The 14,396-nt window shown below is 49.0% G+C and overlaps 5 non-coding genes and 1 pseudogene across 5 annotated transcripts; all 6 read right to left on the bottom strand.

The window, feature by feature from the left end:
• Positions 1–3,189: 3,189 nt before the first annotated feature.
• Positions 3,190–3,353, bottom strand: LOC132134469 (U1 spliceosomal RNA). Its single transcript, XR_009429600.1, has one exon. It is a non-coding gene; the product is annotated as a U1 spliceosomal RNA (small nuclear RNA).
• Positions 3,354–3,705: 352 nt separating this feature from the next.
• LOC132134477 (U2 spliceosomal RNA) lies at positions 3,706–3,896 on the bottom strand. Its single transcript, XR_009429608.1, has one exon. It is a non-coding gene; the product is annotated as a U2 spliceosomal RNA (small nuclear RNA).
• A 1,708-nt stretch (positions 3,897–5,604) lies between these two features.
• On the bottom strand, positions 5,605–5,768 carry LOC132134473 (U1 spliceosomal RNA). Its single transcript, XR_009429604.1, has one exon. It is a non-coding gene; the product is annotated as a U1 spliceosomal RNA (small nuclear RNA).
• A 352-nt stretch (positions 5,769–6,120) lies between these two features.
• Positions 6,121–6,295, bottom strand: LOC132134485 (U2 spliceosomal RNA; annotated as a pseudogene).
• Positions 6,296–13,008: 6,713 nt separating this feature from the next.
• On the bottom strand, positions 13,009–13,172 carry LOC132134478 (U1 spliceosomal RNA). Its single transcript, XR_009429609.1, has one exon. It is a non-coding gene; the product is annotated as a U1 spliceosomal RNA (small nuclear RNA).
• A 352-nt stretch (positions 13,173–13,524) lies between these two features.
• LOC132134475 (U2 spliceosomal RNA) lies at positions 13,525–13,715 on the bottom strand. The gene has a single exon (XR_009429606.1). It is a non-coding gene; the product is annotated as a U2 spliceosomal RNA (small nuclear RNA).
• Positions 13,716–14,396: the final 681 nt, after the last annotated feature.

Consider the following 14,396-nt stretch of genomic DNA (forward strand, 5'->3'; position numbering starts at 1 on the left):
ACAAAGATGGAAACACCTGAAACGCTGTGTGATGGTAGTACCCTCCCCCGTCTGCAACGTCACCGGGCCTCGCCCCGATCGGCCTGACGCTGGCTCTGCGGCGACAGAGAGTACGGCATCGCTCGTAACTCCCAAACGGTTCGTCGCAGAGCCACGTGCCTTATGTCATCGGAATCCTTGGCTCGAGCCGAACGAGATGCAGGTCTCAGATTGGCTCGTCGCTCTGACGAAATTTTCGGGTATTTTGGATTTTTTCGAAAACCTTCTTTTGCAAACTAGCGGCAGGTATTTGGCCCAGTCCCACCCAGATCAGCACAGAATGCTTCTCTGGAGTCTGACTGTCAATAATCGTCCAAAAAAAGTGGAAATTTCCATTCACCTTGGCGAGGGGACCTCAAAACGTGCCAAGGTGGTGTGGCCGAGGTGGCTCAAATGGCTATAACTCCAGGAAGGAGTGAGATCCCTTCACCCAAATCGGCACACCTGTGCAGGGGCTCAGTCAGCGGTCAGGTGTAAAAGGGCGCTGCGACAGGCCACTAGGTGGCGCTGTAAGCGGAAAAATAAGAAAATTGAAATGTAAAAGGACCATCAAACAAAGATGGAAACACCTGAAACGCTGTGTGATGGTAGTACCCTCCCCCGTCTGCAACGTCACCGGGCCTCGCCCCGATCGGCCTGACGCTGGCTCTGCGGCGACAGAGAGTACGGCATCGCTCGTAACTCCCAAACGGTTCGTCGCAGAGCCACGTGCCTTATGTCATCGGAATCCTTGGCTCGAGCCGAACGAGATGCAGGTCTCAGATTGGCTCGTCGCTCTGACGAAATTTTCGGGTATTTGGGATTTTGTCGAAAACCTTCTTTTGCAAACTAGCGGCAGGTATTTGGCCCAGTCCCACCCAGATCAGCACAGAATGCTTCTCTGGAGTCTGACTGTCAATAATCGTCCAAAAAAAGTGGAAATTTCCATTCACCTTGGCGAGGGGACCTCAAAACGTGCCAAGGTGGTGTGGCCGAGGTGGCTCAAATGGCTATAACTCCAGGAAGGAGTGAGATCCCTTCACCCAAATCGGCACACCTGTGCAGGGGCTCAGTCAGCGGTCAGGTGTAAAAGGGCGCTGCGACAGGCCACTAGGTGGCGCTGTAAGCGGAAAAATAAGAAAATTGAAATGTAAAAGGACCATCAAACAAAGATGGAAACACCTGAAACGCTGTGTGATGGTAGTACCCTCCCCCGTCTGCAACGTCACCGGGCCTCGCCCCGATCGGCCTGACGCTGGCTCTGCGGCGACAGAGAGTACGGCATCGCTCGTAACTCCCAAACGGTTCGTCGCAGAGCCACGTGCCTTATGTCATCGGAATCCTTGGCTCGAGCCGAACGAGATGCAGGTCTCAGATTGGCTCGTCGCTCTGACAAAATTTTCGGGTATTTTGGATTTTTTCGAAAACCTTCTTTTGCAAACTAGCGGCAGGTATTTGGCCCAGTCCCACCCAGATCAGCACAGAATGCTTCTCTGGAGTCTGACTGTCAATAATCGTCCAAAAAAAGTGGAAATTTCCATTCACCTTGGCGAGGGGACCTCAAAACGTGCCAAGGTGGTGTGGCCGAGGTGGCTCAAATGGCTATAACTCCAGGAAGGAGTGAGATCCCTTCACCCAAATCGGCACACCTGTGCAGGGGCTCAGTCAGCGGTCAGGTGTAAAAGGGCGATGCGACAGGCCACTAGGTGGCGCTGTAAGCGGAAAAATAAGAAAATTGAAATGTAAAAGGACCATCAAACAAAGATGGAAACACCTGAAACGCTGTGTGATGGTAGTACCCTCCCCCGTCTGCAACGTCACCGGGCCTCGCCCCGATCGGCCTGACGCTGGCTCTGCGGCTACAGAGAGTACGGCATCGCTCGTAACTCCCAAACGGTTCGTCGCAGAGCCACGTGCCTTATGTCATCGGAATCCTTGGCTCGAGCCGAACGAGATGCAGGTCTCAGATTGGCTCGTCGCTCTGACGAAATTTTCGGGTATTTGGGATTTTGTCGAAAACCTTCTTTTGCAAACTAGCGGCAGGTATTTGGCCCAGTCTCACCCAGATCAGCACAGAATGCTTCTCTGGAGTCTGACTGTCAATAATCATCCAAAAAAAGTGGAAATTTCCATTCACCTTGGCGAGGGGACCTCAAAACGTGCCAAGGTGGTGTGGCCGAGGTGGCTCAAATGGCTATAACTCAAGGAAGGAGTGAGATCCCTTCACCCAAATCGGCACACCTGTGCAGGGGCTCAGTCAGCGGTCAGGTGTAAAAGGGCGCTGCGACAGGCCACTAGGTGGCGCTGTAAGCGGAAAAATAAGAAAAATGAAATGTAAAAGGACCATCAAACAAAGATGGAAACACCTGAAACGCTGTGTGATGGTAGTACCCTCCCCCGTCTGCAACGTCACCGGGCCTCGCCCCGATCGGCCTGACGCTGGCTCTGCGGCGACAGAGAGTACAGCATCGCTCGTAACTCCCAAACGGATCGTCGCAAAGCCACGTGCCTTATCTCATCGGAATCCTTGGCTCGAGCCGAACGAGATGCAGGTCTCAGATTGGCTCGTCGCTCTGACAAAATTTTCGGGTATTTGGGATTTTGTCGAAAACCTTCTTTTGCAAACTAGCGGCAGGTATTTGGCCCAGTCCCACCCAGATCAGCACAGAATGCTTCTCTGGAGTCTGACTGTCAATAATCATCCAAAAAAAGTGGAAATGTCCATTCACCTTGGCGAGGGGACCTCAAAACGTGCCAAGGTGGTGTGGCCGAGGTGGCTCAAATGGCTATAACTCCAGGAAGGAGTGAGATCCCTTCACCCAAATCGGCACACCTGTGCAGGGGCTCAGTCAGCGGTCAGGTGTAAAAGGGCGCTGCAACAGGCCACTAGGTGGCGCTGTAAGCGGAAAAAAACTAATATGATTTGAAAAAGCACAACGAAAAACAAACATGGAGACAGCTACAGCTAGGCTGCAGTCAATCCAATCGATTTGCAAAGTGAGGTCTGTGCAAAATTCGAACTAAACCACACACCAGGGACCGATATTTCAAGAGCGTAAGTGATTTTGTTTCATGAGCTCAAAACACATACCCAGCATGTGGCAGGACTCATCATTCTGAAACTGAAAAGTAACTGAGATAGATCTTTCTGCTTTGTTTCACCAGTTAATTCAGGGGAGAGCGCGAACGCAGTCCCCCACTACCATAAATTATGCAGTCGAGATTCCCACATTTGGGGAATTCGCAGGGGTCAGCATGGCCGTAGTGCAATGGACAAGCCTCGCCCTAGGTGAACCGCCTTCTTGATCATGGTGTCTCCCCTGCCAGGTAAGTATGAAGACCCAAGCAGCCAGCCAGAGGTACAATTTGCGTCTCTACCATCCTCACCAACGGTTAGCCCTCCGTAAACCCCAACAAAGGAAGGATGGGCGACTTCCATTACTGGCCTGGAAACTGCTTCCCAACGCTGGTTTTAGTTGACTCCCTTTAACCAAACACACCGAATTCGATACATCACCTCGTCAGTGAAAGTCTCCGAGACCTCAGGTGGGAGCATCGTTAGTGGAAGAGTCCAACACCTCAGGGGGGTGCCTCAGAAGTGAGTCCGCAATAAACCACAGGACCTGCAAAGGCAGACCTCATTACTTGCTCTGCTATTCGTCACAATAAATGGCATTCCCGAAAAAGGGAAAGCACACCGTTCCTGGAGACACTGCAATACCAGGCCGATGCTTGGAATGGACGGAGCAAGCCCCGGCTCCAGCTCCGTGATCTAAAAATCCATTTAATATGTAGTCCCCGGATGGGGGACGTATCAGATATTAAACTGATAAGAACAGATACTACACTTGATCTTAGCCAAAAGGCCGAGAAGCGATGTTGATTTGATGCAGCGGGGAAGAAGCCGGACACGACGATGCCCATCTCGGCTTTGGTAAGTCTGGGAGACCTGAAAAGCTGTGTGATGGTAGTACCCTCCCCCGTCTGCAACGTCACCGGGCCTCGCCCCGATCGGCCTGACGCTGGCTCTGCAGCGACAGAGAGTACGGCATCGCTCGTAATTCCCAAACGGTTCGTCACAAAGCCACGTGCCTTATGTCATCGGAATCCTTGGCTCGAGCCGAACGAGATGCAGGTCTCAGATTGGCTCGTCGCTCTGACGAAATTTTCGGGTATTTGGGATTTTGTCGAAAACCGTCTTTTGCAAACTAGCGGCAGGTATTTGGCCCAGTCTCACCCAGATCAGCACAGAATGCTTCTCTGGAGTCTGACTGTCAATAATCATCCAAAAAAAGTGGAAATTTCCATTCACCTTGGCGAGGGGACCTCAAAACGTGCCAAGGTGGTGTGGCCGAGGTGGCTCAAATGGCTATAACTCCAGGACGGAGTGAGATCCCTTCACCCAAATCGGCACACCTGTGCAGGGGCTCAGTCAGCGGTCAGGTGTAAAAGGGCGCTGCGACAGGCCACTAGGTGGTGCTGTAAGCGGAAAAATAAGAAAAATGAAATGTAAAAGGACCATCAAACAAAGATGGAAACACCTGAAAAGCTGTGTGATGGTAGTACCCTCCCCCGTCTGCAACGTCACCGGGCCTCGCCCCGATCGGCCTGACGCTGGCTCTGCAGCGACAGAGAGTACGGCATCGCTCGTAATTCCCAAACGGTTCGTCACAAAGCCACGTGCCTTATGTCATCAGGTGTAAAAGGGCGCTGCGACAGGCCACTAGGTGGCGCTGTAAGCGGAAAAATAAGAAAAATGAAATGTAAAAGGACCATCAAACAAAGATGGAAACACCTGAAACGCTGTGTGATGGTAGTACCCTCCCCCGTCTGCAACGTCACCGGGCCTCGCCCCGATCGGCCTGACGCTGGCTCTGCGGCGACAGAGAGTACGGCATCGCTCGTAACTCCCAAACGGTTCGTCGCAAAGCCACGTGCCTTATCTCATCGGAATCCTTGGCTCGAGCCGAACGAGATGCAGGTCTCAGATTGGCTCGTCGCTCTGACGAAATTTTCGGGTATTTGGGATTTTGTCGAAAACCTTCTTTTGCAAACTAGCGGCAGGTATTTGGCCCAGTCCCACCCAGATCAGCACAGCATGCTTCTCTGGAGTCTGACTGTCAATAATCATCCAAAAAAAGTGGAAATTTCCATTCACCTTGGCGAGGGGACCTCAAAACGTGCCAAGGTGGCTCAAATGGCTATAACTCCAGGAAGGAGTGAGATCCCTTCACCCAAATCGGCACACCTGTGCAGGGGCTCAGTCAGCGGTCAGGTGTAAAAGGGCGCTGCAACAGGCCACTAGGTGGCGCTGTAAGCGGAAAAAAACTAATATGATTTGAAAAAGCACAACGAAAAACAAACATGGAGACAGCTACAGCTAGGCTGCAGTCAATCCAATCGACTTGCAAAGTGAGGTCTTTGCAAAATTCGAACTAAACCACACACCAGGGACCGATATTTCAAGAGCGTAAGTGATTTTGTTTCATGAGCTCAAAACACATACCCAGCATGTGGCAGGACTCATCATTCTGAAACTGAAAAGTAACTGAGATAGATCTTTCTGCTTTGTTTCACCAGTTAATTCAGGGGAGAGCGCGAACGCAGTCCCCCACTACCATAAATAATGCAGTCGAGATTCCCACATTTGGGGAATTCGCAGGGATCAGCATGGCCGTAGTGCAATGGACAAGCCTCGCCCTGGGTGAACCGCCTTCTTGATCATGGTGTCTCCCCTGCCAGGTGAGTATGAAGACCCAAGCAGCCAGCCAGAGGTACAATTTGCGTCTCTACCATCCTCACCAACGGTTAGCCCTCCGTAAACCCCAACAAAGGAAGGATGGGCGACTTCCATTACTGGCCTGGAAACTGCTTCCCAACGCTGGTTTTAGTTGACTCCCTTTAACCAAACACACCGAATTCGATACATCACCTCGTCAGTGAAAGTCTCCGAGACCTCAGGTGGGAGCATCGTTAGTGGAAGAGTCCAACACCTCAGGGGGGTGCCTCAGAAGTGAGTCCGCAATAAACCACAGGACCTGCAAAGGCAGACCTCATTACTTGCTCTGCTATTCGTCACAATAAATGGCATTCCCGAAAAAGGGAAAGCACACCGTTCCTGGAGACACTGCAATACCAGGCCGATGCTTGGAATGGACGGAGCAAGCCCCGGCTCCAGCTCCGTGATCTAAAAATCCATTTAATATGTAGTCCCCGGATGGGGGACGTATCAGATATTAAACTGATAAGAACAGATTTTTTCTTTCGAAAAAGTTTTATTGTCACCATTTACATTTTTTCCATTTGCATTTTTACTTTCACACACATTTTTTTTTTTTTCAAGCACACATTAAAACAAGCCATATAATATATAATAAATACACATGGTAAAATGAAAGAAACAATCATTGTTAAAAAAAATTGATTAAACCACAGTGTTTTGCTTGTTTTTAAAAGTCCATATTTGAGGTGTGTTTAAAAGGTGCGATCGGTTTCAAAAGTAAAATACAAATTTAAAAAAGCAAACAAGCCTCATATGCATGTTAATAAAACCAATTTCATTAATAAAACACAATAAAAACCAATTTATAGGATAAAAACCACATAAAAAAAAAACATCTGTTGTGCAAGACCGGGGGTGAGTCCTTATCAAGTCGGTCTTCACCCCACTCTCCAGAACAGGGACATGAGATGCTGCTTTACAGGCTCAGCGGAGATCCCCTCTCCTCCGGCCCGCTGGCCCGCTGTTCCCGTAGCCAGAATGGTGAGGGTGCATCTACGGGCAGCCAGGGTCGGTGCCTGCCGGGACCCTCTCTGTGCGGCCCCGGCCCCCCCGTCCGAATATCGTCGTCCGGTACCCCTGCAGCATTGATGTTACCTTTAGCTCGCATGCATGGAGGGTTACCGTAACGCGTTTCCCCACCAGCAGGTTTCTGGTGGCCCAGATGGCATCCTTGATGACGTTGAGGGTGAGCCAGAGCGAGGTGAATTCCTGTGCTGTCATGTCCTTCAAGCCCCGGCCCACCCCAAGGATGGCGAGCTGGTACCCGAACTGGGCCCCACCTGCTGGTAGGCACGGGAAATACAAGGGGCCGGTCTTGGCCCACAGGTCCCGCGCAGCACCGCACTCCCAGAGTAGGTGGTGGACGGTCTCCGGGGAATTGCAGCCGGACCGAGGGCAGATGGGGTTTTTGGCCATGCCTCTGGAGTGCATAACCGCCCTGACCGGGAGGATCTCATGAGCCACCATCCATGATAAATCCTTGTGCCTGTTCTGGAGAGCGGGGTGAGCAGCGTTCCTCCAAACTTGTTTGGCCTCACCTAGTGTGAGGCCTGGAACTGGACTCACCGGTTCCCGGTCCTGCACAACAGAAATGAGAGACTTGTGTTTAGTTAAAATGGTGACATCTTCACTCTCTAAAAGATATTTCTTTAAAAAATTTTTTATAAAACTGTACTCTTTAGGCAAGTTAAAAGACACTGGGGTTTTCAAGTCTACTGGTAAAATTTTCAATGTTCTTAGGTAAGACCCCATCCAAAATCGCACCATTGCAGCCGTCTTGTTTTCTTTGGATGGGGTCATGGCATAACTAATGTGCAGGGCGGTGAAGCGGCTGCCTAAAAACAGGTGGGGGTCTGGGAGGCCTTTTCCACCGTTCTCTGGCCTTTTCTTGATGGTCTCCCTCTTCAGGCGCTCCCACTTGGACCCCCACAGGAAATAAAACACCGCCCTCTCCAGTCTCACCAGGAACCGCCGAGGGGGGCTAAAAACAGAACAGACAAGTAAAATCAGAGGTAAAATCACAGATTTAAAAATTAAAATTTTACCTTCAATTGTCAACTGTCTTAGTCCCCAAAACCCCAGTCTTTTCCTAGCTTTCCCTAGCAAGTCAGTCCAGTTGTCTCGTCCACCTCCGTCTTTATCAAATTTAACGCCTAAAATCTTAAAATCATTGTCTTTAAAAACCAAATCAAGTCCTCCTGTGTCCGCGTCTCCCCACGGCCCGAAGAGCTGGGCCTCGGACTTGTTTCTATTGAGTTTGGCGCCCGAGGCCCGACCGTACCAGTCAGTCAAGTCCAGTGCTCTTCGTATGGATAAAAGGTCCGTGGCTAAAAGAGTTACGTCGTCCATGTATAAAGCACAGGTCGCCGTCAGTCCACCCGTCCCAGGAACGTCCAGTCCTTTGATATTTCGAATATTTCTGTCTCTCGCGTAACAGATGGCGTCTCTAATCAGCACTAGGTTGTCTGTTATCTTTCTTCCGGGCACAGCAGAAGCTTGATCCGGGTGGATCACGTCCTCTAAAACAGTCGACATGCGTGTCGCTAAAATCTTACTAAAAAGTTTACCATCGAAATTTAAAAGCGTGATTGGTCTCCAATTTTTTAAGTCAGTCCTGTCCCCTTTTTTGTACAGTAAAGACACTATCCCTATCCTAAAACTGTCGGGTAGTCTGTCAAGAGTCTCAAAGTTGTTAAAAACAGCCAATAATTCATGTGCTAAAATATCCCAAAAAGTAAGATAAAACTCTAGGGGAAGTCCATCTGCTCCTGGGGACTTCCCCTTTTTAAAACCTTTAAGAGCTTTATGTAATTCTAAAATATTAAAATCTTGGGATAAAAACTTATTTTGGCCATTAACATTCTTGACTAAAAAATTTAAAACTTCCCTTGCCGTATCGTCGTGTACATCTTTTTTACAATACAAATCCTCATAAAATCCCTCTACATTTTTTAAAATCTCTTCTGTTGTGTTTGCATCCCTCCCTCCTACCTTAACACTGGTTATTGCCCCTCCCCTTGTTATTATCTTTTTAAAAAAGTAACTTGTACACTTTTCACCTTCCTCTATTTCTCTTTCTTTGCTTCTTAAAATAACACCTTTACTTTGGATACGAGATAAAACTGACATTTCTTTTTTTACATCTGTTATTTCTTGGCTAAAATCAAAACCATTATTTAAAAGATTAAAATATCTTTGTAATCTTTTTTGCAACCCCATCATGCATCTCTTTTCCCTATTCTTTTTATCTTTCCCTACCTTCCTAAAAAACTGTCTTGTCCGGTCCTTTACCATTTCCCACCACTGTGCACGTGTCTCATAAAAGTCTTGGAGGGTCTGCCATTGGCTGAACTGCTCCCTATATTCTCTAACCACTTCTTCATCCACCAATAGGGAACAGTTCAGCTTCCACATCCCTCCTCCTACCGTCACACCCGGGGAAAGTGAAAGGGTGCAAGACAGCATCATGTGATCAGAAAAAAAGAGAGGGGTCAATGTTGCATCGGTTGGCGGGCAGTCCCTTGTAAAAACATAGTCAATTCGAGAGGCTCTGGCGCCATCACCACTGAACCAGGTGAAGCCCTCCTCTCTTTGATGCAGTTGTTTAAAACAGTCAACTAACTTAAAATCCTTGACTAAATTTTGTAATAAAACCGATGTCTTATCGACCTTAAAATCTTCTCCTACTCTCTTCCTATCTGTTTTGGTAAAACACAGTTAAAATCCCCTGCTACTATTAGGGGAGCCCTGCCTAACATGTGGGGCTGCAGGTCTTCTAAAAGCTCATACCTGTCATTTTTTTCTGTAAAACCATACACGTTAAGAACCTTAAAATCTCTCCCTAAAAAAGTCAGGTTTGCTAAAAGAGCCCGCCCTTCCCTCACCACAGTGCTATCCTTCACCGTGATGTTTGAATTTTTTATTAAAATAGCGACACCATCATTCTTGTTGAAGTTAGAGCCACTCCATATTGAGGGCCCCATGGTCCACATCTCCTCCAACTTCCTGTGGTTACTTAAAAAGGGCAGAGCACACTCTTGCAGTAAAAACAAATCTGACTTAAAAGACTTTAAAAGGGATAAAATGCTCTGTGCTCGCAAGGTGGACCTCACACTTCTTACATTTATGGTAGAGATAGTGAGGGCCATGAGCAGTATGGTTAAAACAGTATGAGACATTTAAACAGAAGACTAAAAGACTACAAAAATATGCTTAAAATCATGTTTTATCTTGTTTCACCTGCTCTTCCTTTCTCCCAGATGAACTGGGGCCCGGAGAGCAGGTGCTCGACACATCGGGTGCTACAGAGAAACCCTCTTGTAACTCCCTAGGCGACGATGTTCTTAGCTTGATGTGCAAAAAGGAAACCTCATTTGGGGATTCTAGGGGCCACATACGTTCTTGATCTTCCAAATCGGAACTATCAAGCCGCTGTGCTGCCCTAGCTTTTTTCTCCTCTGTTTCCACCAGAGGAGATCCCGCAGGTCTTTTTTGCACTTGAGCATTTGGGAGTGAACACTCAAATTCACTCCCACTGGATTCCTGCACCAAATCTGACACCGTTTCTAGGGAAGAGCTTGTTTCTTCCTCGCTCACTTCTCCTTCCGTGACTTTTTCCAGTTCAATATCTGACTCCGCCCCTGTGGCCGCCCCACTTCCTCCTTCCTGCCCAATCCCTGAGGCCGGCTGGGGATTTGAAATTCCCGCCAAAACCTCAGGGACCGCCTCCTCTTTCCTTTGTTCATTCGTTTGTTGCCCATGTGGGGCGGCCATTTTGAGCTTGTTGGCAAAACTTTTAGGGCAGTCTCTGTAGAGATGGTTTGTTTCTCCACAAAGATTACACCGTCTGCCATTGGTACAATCATCAAAACTGTGACCAATTTCTCTACACTTCCCACATATTAACTCTTGGCATGCTTCAGCGAGATGACCAAACCTGCAACACTTCCTGCAGAGTTTGGGCATTCCTTGATAATGTATGTAGCCTCTGTTCTCTCCGAGCACAATCATGGAAGGCAGATGTTTCAGGCCCTGGTAGCCCCCAGCGTCTTCCCATTGTTTAATGGGAATTCGCCAGGAGCATGTCCAAATGCCATCTTCATCCAACACTTTGACAGGCTGGCCTCGAACAGTGCAAAATCTACCCAACCAAACACAAATATCATCTCCAGTCACTGTTTCATTGAACATCCTGACAATCACAGTTTTAAGTGTGTTATCCGAAAGTTTCTCGACAGTGAACATGGAGAACTGGGCTTTAACTGAATCAAACCTTTGCCAAAAGTCATTAAGCAGGGAAGCGGTTTTAAAACTGACATCAAATCCTTTGTTCAAGGGCAGAGTCATCAAACAATTCAGGTCGTCAGATCTAAAAGCTAAGGTCTTTTGGATCAGCTTCCTTGAAAAGTCCATACGGGACATTCCAAGGAGCTTCCCCTCAACCTGCCTGAATAAAAAACGCACGCTGTGGTGCCTCCGCACGCCGACACGGGCAGCCGACATGATGGAGGCACCAACAGCCTTAAAACAACAATAAATACAACAATAAATAACCAAATAAATAATTAAAAGACCTTACCTTAAAACTTGTTGGAGCCCGAAGCAGCAGAATTCAATGTACCTCTCGAAGTTGTGTGACTCAAGATATAAAAAGATCTCAAGTCAGGAAACCTCCAAGAGGCGATCGCAGTCTCAACCGTCCGACAAGATACGTGATCTTAGCCAAAAGGCCGAGAAGCGATGTTGATTTGATGCAGCGGGGAAGAAGCCGGACACGACGATGCCCATCTCGGCTTTGGTAAGTCTGGGAGACCTGAAAAGCTGTGTGATGGTAGTACCCTCCCCCGTCTGCAACGTCACCGGGCCTCGCCCCGATCGGCCTGACGCTGGCTCTGCAGCGACAGAGAGTACGGCATCGCTCGTAATTCCCAAACGGTTCGTCACAAAGCCACGTGCCTTATGTCATCGGAATCCTTGGCTCGAGCCGAACGAGATGCAGGTCTCAGATTGGCTCGTCGCTCTGACGAAATTTTCGGGTATTTGGGATTTTGTCGAAAACCTTCTTTTGCAAACTAGCGGCAGGTATTTGGCCCAGTCCCACCCAGATCAGCACAGAATGCTTCTCTGGAGTCTGACTGTCAATAATCATCCAAAAAAAGTGGAAATTTCCATTCACCTTGGCGAGGGGACCTCAAAACGTGCCAAGGTGTTGTGGCCGAGTTGGCTCAAATGGCTATAACTCCAGGAAGGAGTGAGATCCCTTCACCCAAATCGGCACACCTGTGCAGGGGCTCAGTCAGCGGTCAGGTGTAAAAGGGCGCTGCGACAGGCCACTAGGTGGCGCTGTAAGTGGAAAAATAAGAAAACAGAAATGTAAAAGGACCATCAAACAAAGATGGAAACACCTGAAACACTGTGTGATGGTAGTACCCTCCCCCGTCTGCAACGTCACCGGGCCTCGCCCCGATCGGCCTGACGCTGGCTCTGCGGCGACAGAGAGTACGGCATCGCTCGCAACTCCCAAACGGTTCGTCGCAAAGCCACGTGCCTTATGTCATCGGAATCCTTGGCTCGAGCCGAACGAGATGCAGGTCTCAGATTGGCTTGTCGCTCTGACGAAATTTTCGGGTATTTGGGATTTTGTCGAAAACCTTCTTTTGCAAACTAGCGGCAGGTATTTGGCCCAGTCCCACCCAGATCAGCACAGAATGCTTCTCTGGAGTCTGACTGTCAATAATCATCCAAAAAAAGTGGAAATTTCCATTCACCTTGGCGAGGGGACCTCAAAACGTGCCAAGGTGGTGTGGCCGAGGTGGCTCAAATGGCTATAACTCCAGGAAGGAGTGAGATCCCTTCACCCAAATCGGCACACCTGTGCAGGGGCTCAGTCAGCGGTCAGGTGTAAAAGGGCGCTGCAACAGGCCACTAGGTGGCGCTGTAAGCGGAAAAAACTAATATGATTTGAAAAAGCACAACGAAAAACAAACATGGAGACAGCTACAGCTAGGCTGCAGTCAATCCAATCGACTTGCAAAGTGAGGTCTGTGCAAAATTCGAACTAAACCACACACCAGGGACCGATATTTCAAGAGCGTAAGTGATTTTGTTTCATGAGCTCAAAACACATACCCAGCATGTGGCAGGACTCATCATTCTGAAACTGATAAGTAACTGAGATAGAGCTCTCTGCTATGTTTCACCAGTTAATTCAGGGGAGAGCGCGAACGCAGTCCCCCACTACCATAAATTATGCAGTCGAGATTCCCACATTTGGGGAATTCGCAGGGGTCAGCATGGCCGTAGTGCAATGGACAAGCCTCGCCCTGGGTGAACCGCCTTCTTGATCATGGTGTCTCCCCTGCCAGGTAAGTATGAAGACCCAAGCAGCCAGCCAGAGGTACAATTTGCGTCTCTACCATCCTCACCAACGGTTAGCCCTCCGTAAACCCCAACAAAGGAAGGATGGGCGACTTCCATTACTGGCCTGGAAACTGCTTCCCAACGCTGGTTTTAGTTGACTCCCTTTAACCAAACACACCGAATTCGATACATCACCTCGTCAGTGAAAGTCTCCGAGACCTCAGGTGGGAGCATCGTTAGTGGAAGAGTCCAACACCTCAGCGGGGTGCCTCAGAAGTGAGTCCGCAATAAACCACAGGACCTGCAAAGGCAGACCTCATTACTTGCTCTGCTATTCGTCACAATAAATGGCATTCCCGAAAAAGGGAAAGCACACCGTTCCTGGAGACACTGCAATACCAGGCCGATGCGTGGAATGGACGGAGCAAGCCCCGGCTCCAGCTCCGTGATCTAAAAATCCATTTAATATGTAGTCCCCGGATGGGGGACGTATCAGATATTAAACTGATAAGAACAGATACTACACTTGATCTTAGCCAAAAGGCCGAGAAGCGATGTTGATTTGATGCAGCGGGGAAGAAGCCGGACACGACGATGCCCATCTCGGCTTTCGTAAGTCTGGGAGACTTGAAAAGCTGTGTGATGGTAGTACCCTCCCCCGTCTGCAACGTCACCGGGCCTCGCCCCGATCGGCCTGACGCTGGCTCTGCAGCGACAGAGAGTACGGCATCGCTCGTAATTCCCAAACGGTTCGTCACAAAGCCACGTGCCTTATGTCATCGGAATCCTTGGCTCGAGCCGAACGAGATGCAGGTCTCAGATTGGCTCGTCGCTCTGACGAAATTTTCGGGTATTTGGGATTTTGTCGAAAACCTTCTTTTGCAAACTAGCGGCAGGTATTTGGCCCAGTCTCACCCAGATCAGCACAGAATGCTTCTCTGGAGTCTGACTGTCAATAATCATCCAAAAAAAGTGGAAATTTCCATTCACCTTGGCGAGGGGACCTCAAAACGTGCCAAGGTGTTGTGGCCGAGTTGGCTCAAATGGCTATAACTCCAGGAAGGAGTGAGATCCCTTCACCCAAATCGGCACACCTGTGCAGGGGCTCAGTCAGCGGTCAGGTGTAAAAGGGTGCTGCGACAGGCCACTAGGTGGCGCTGTAAGCGGAAAAATAAGAAAAATGAAATGTAAAAGGACCATCAAACAAAGATGGAAACACCTGAAACGCTGTGTGATG

This window comes from Carassius carassius, unplaced genomic scaffold (assembly GCF_963082965.1).
Source record: "Carassius carassius unplaced genomic scaffold, fCarCar2.1 SCAFFOLD_145, whole genome shotgun sequence".
In the NCBI taxonomy this organism is placed as follows: Eukaryota; Metazoa; Chordata; class Actinopteri; order Cypriniformes; family Cyprinidae; genus Carassius; species Carassius carassius.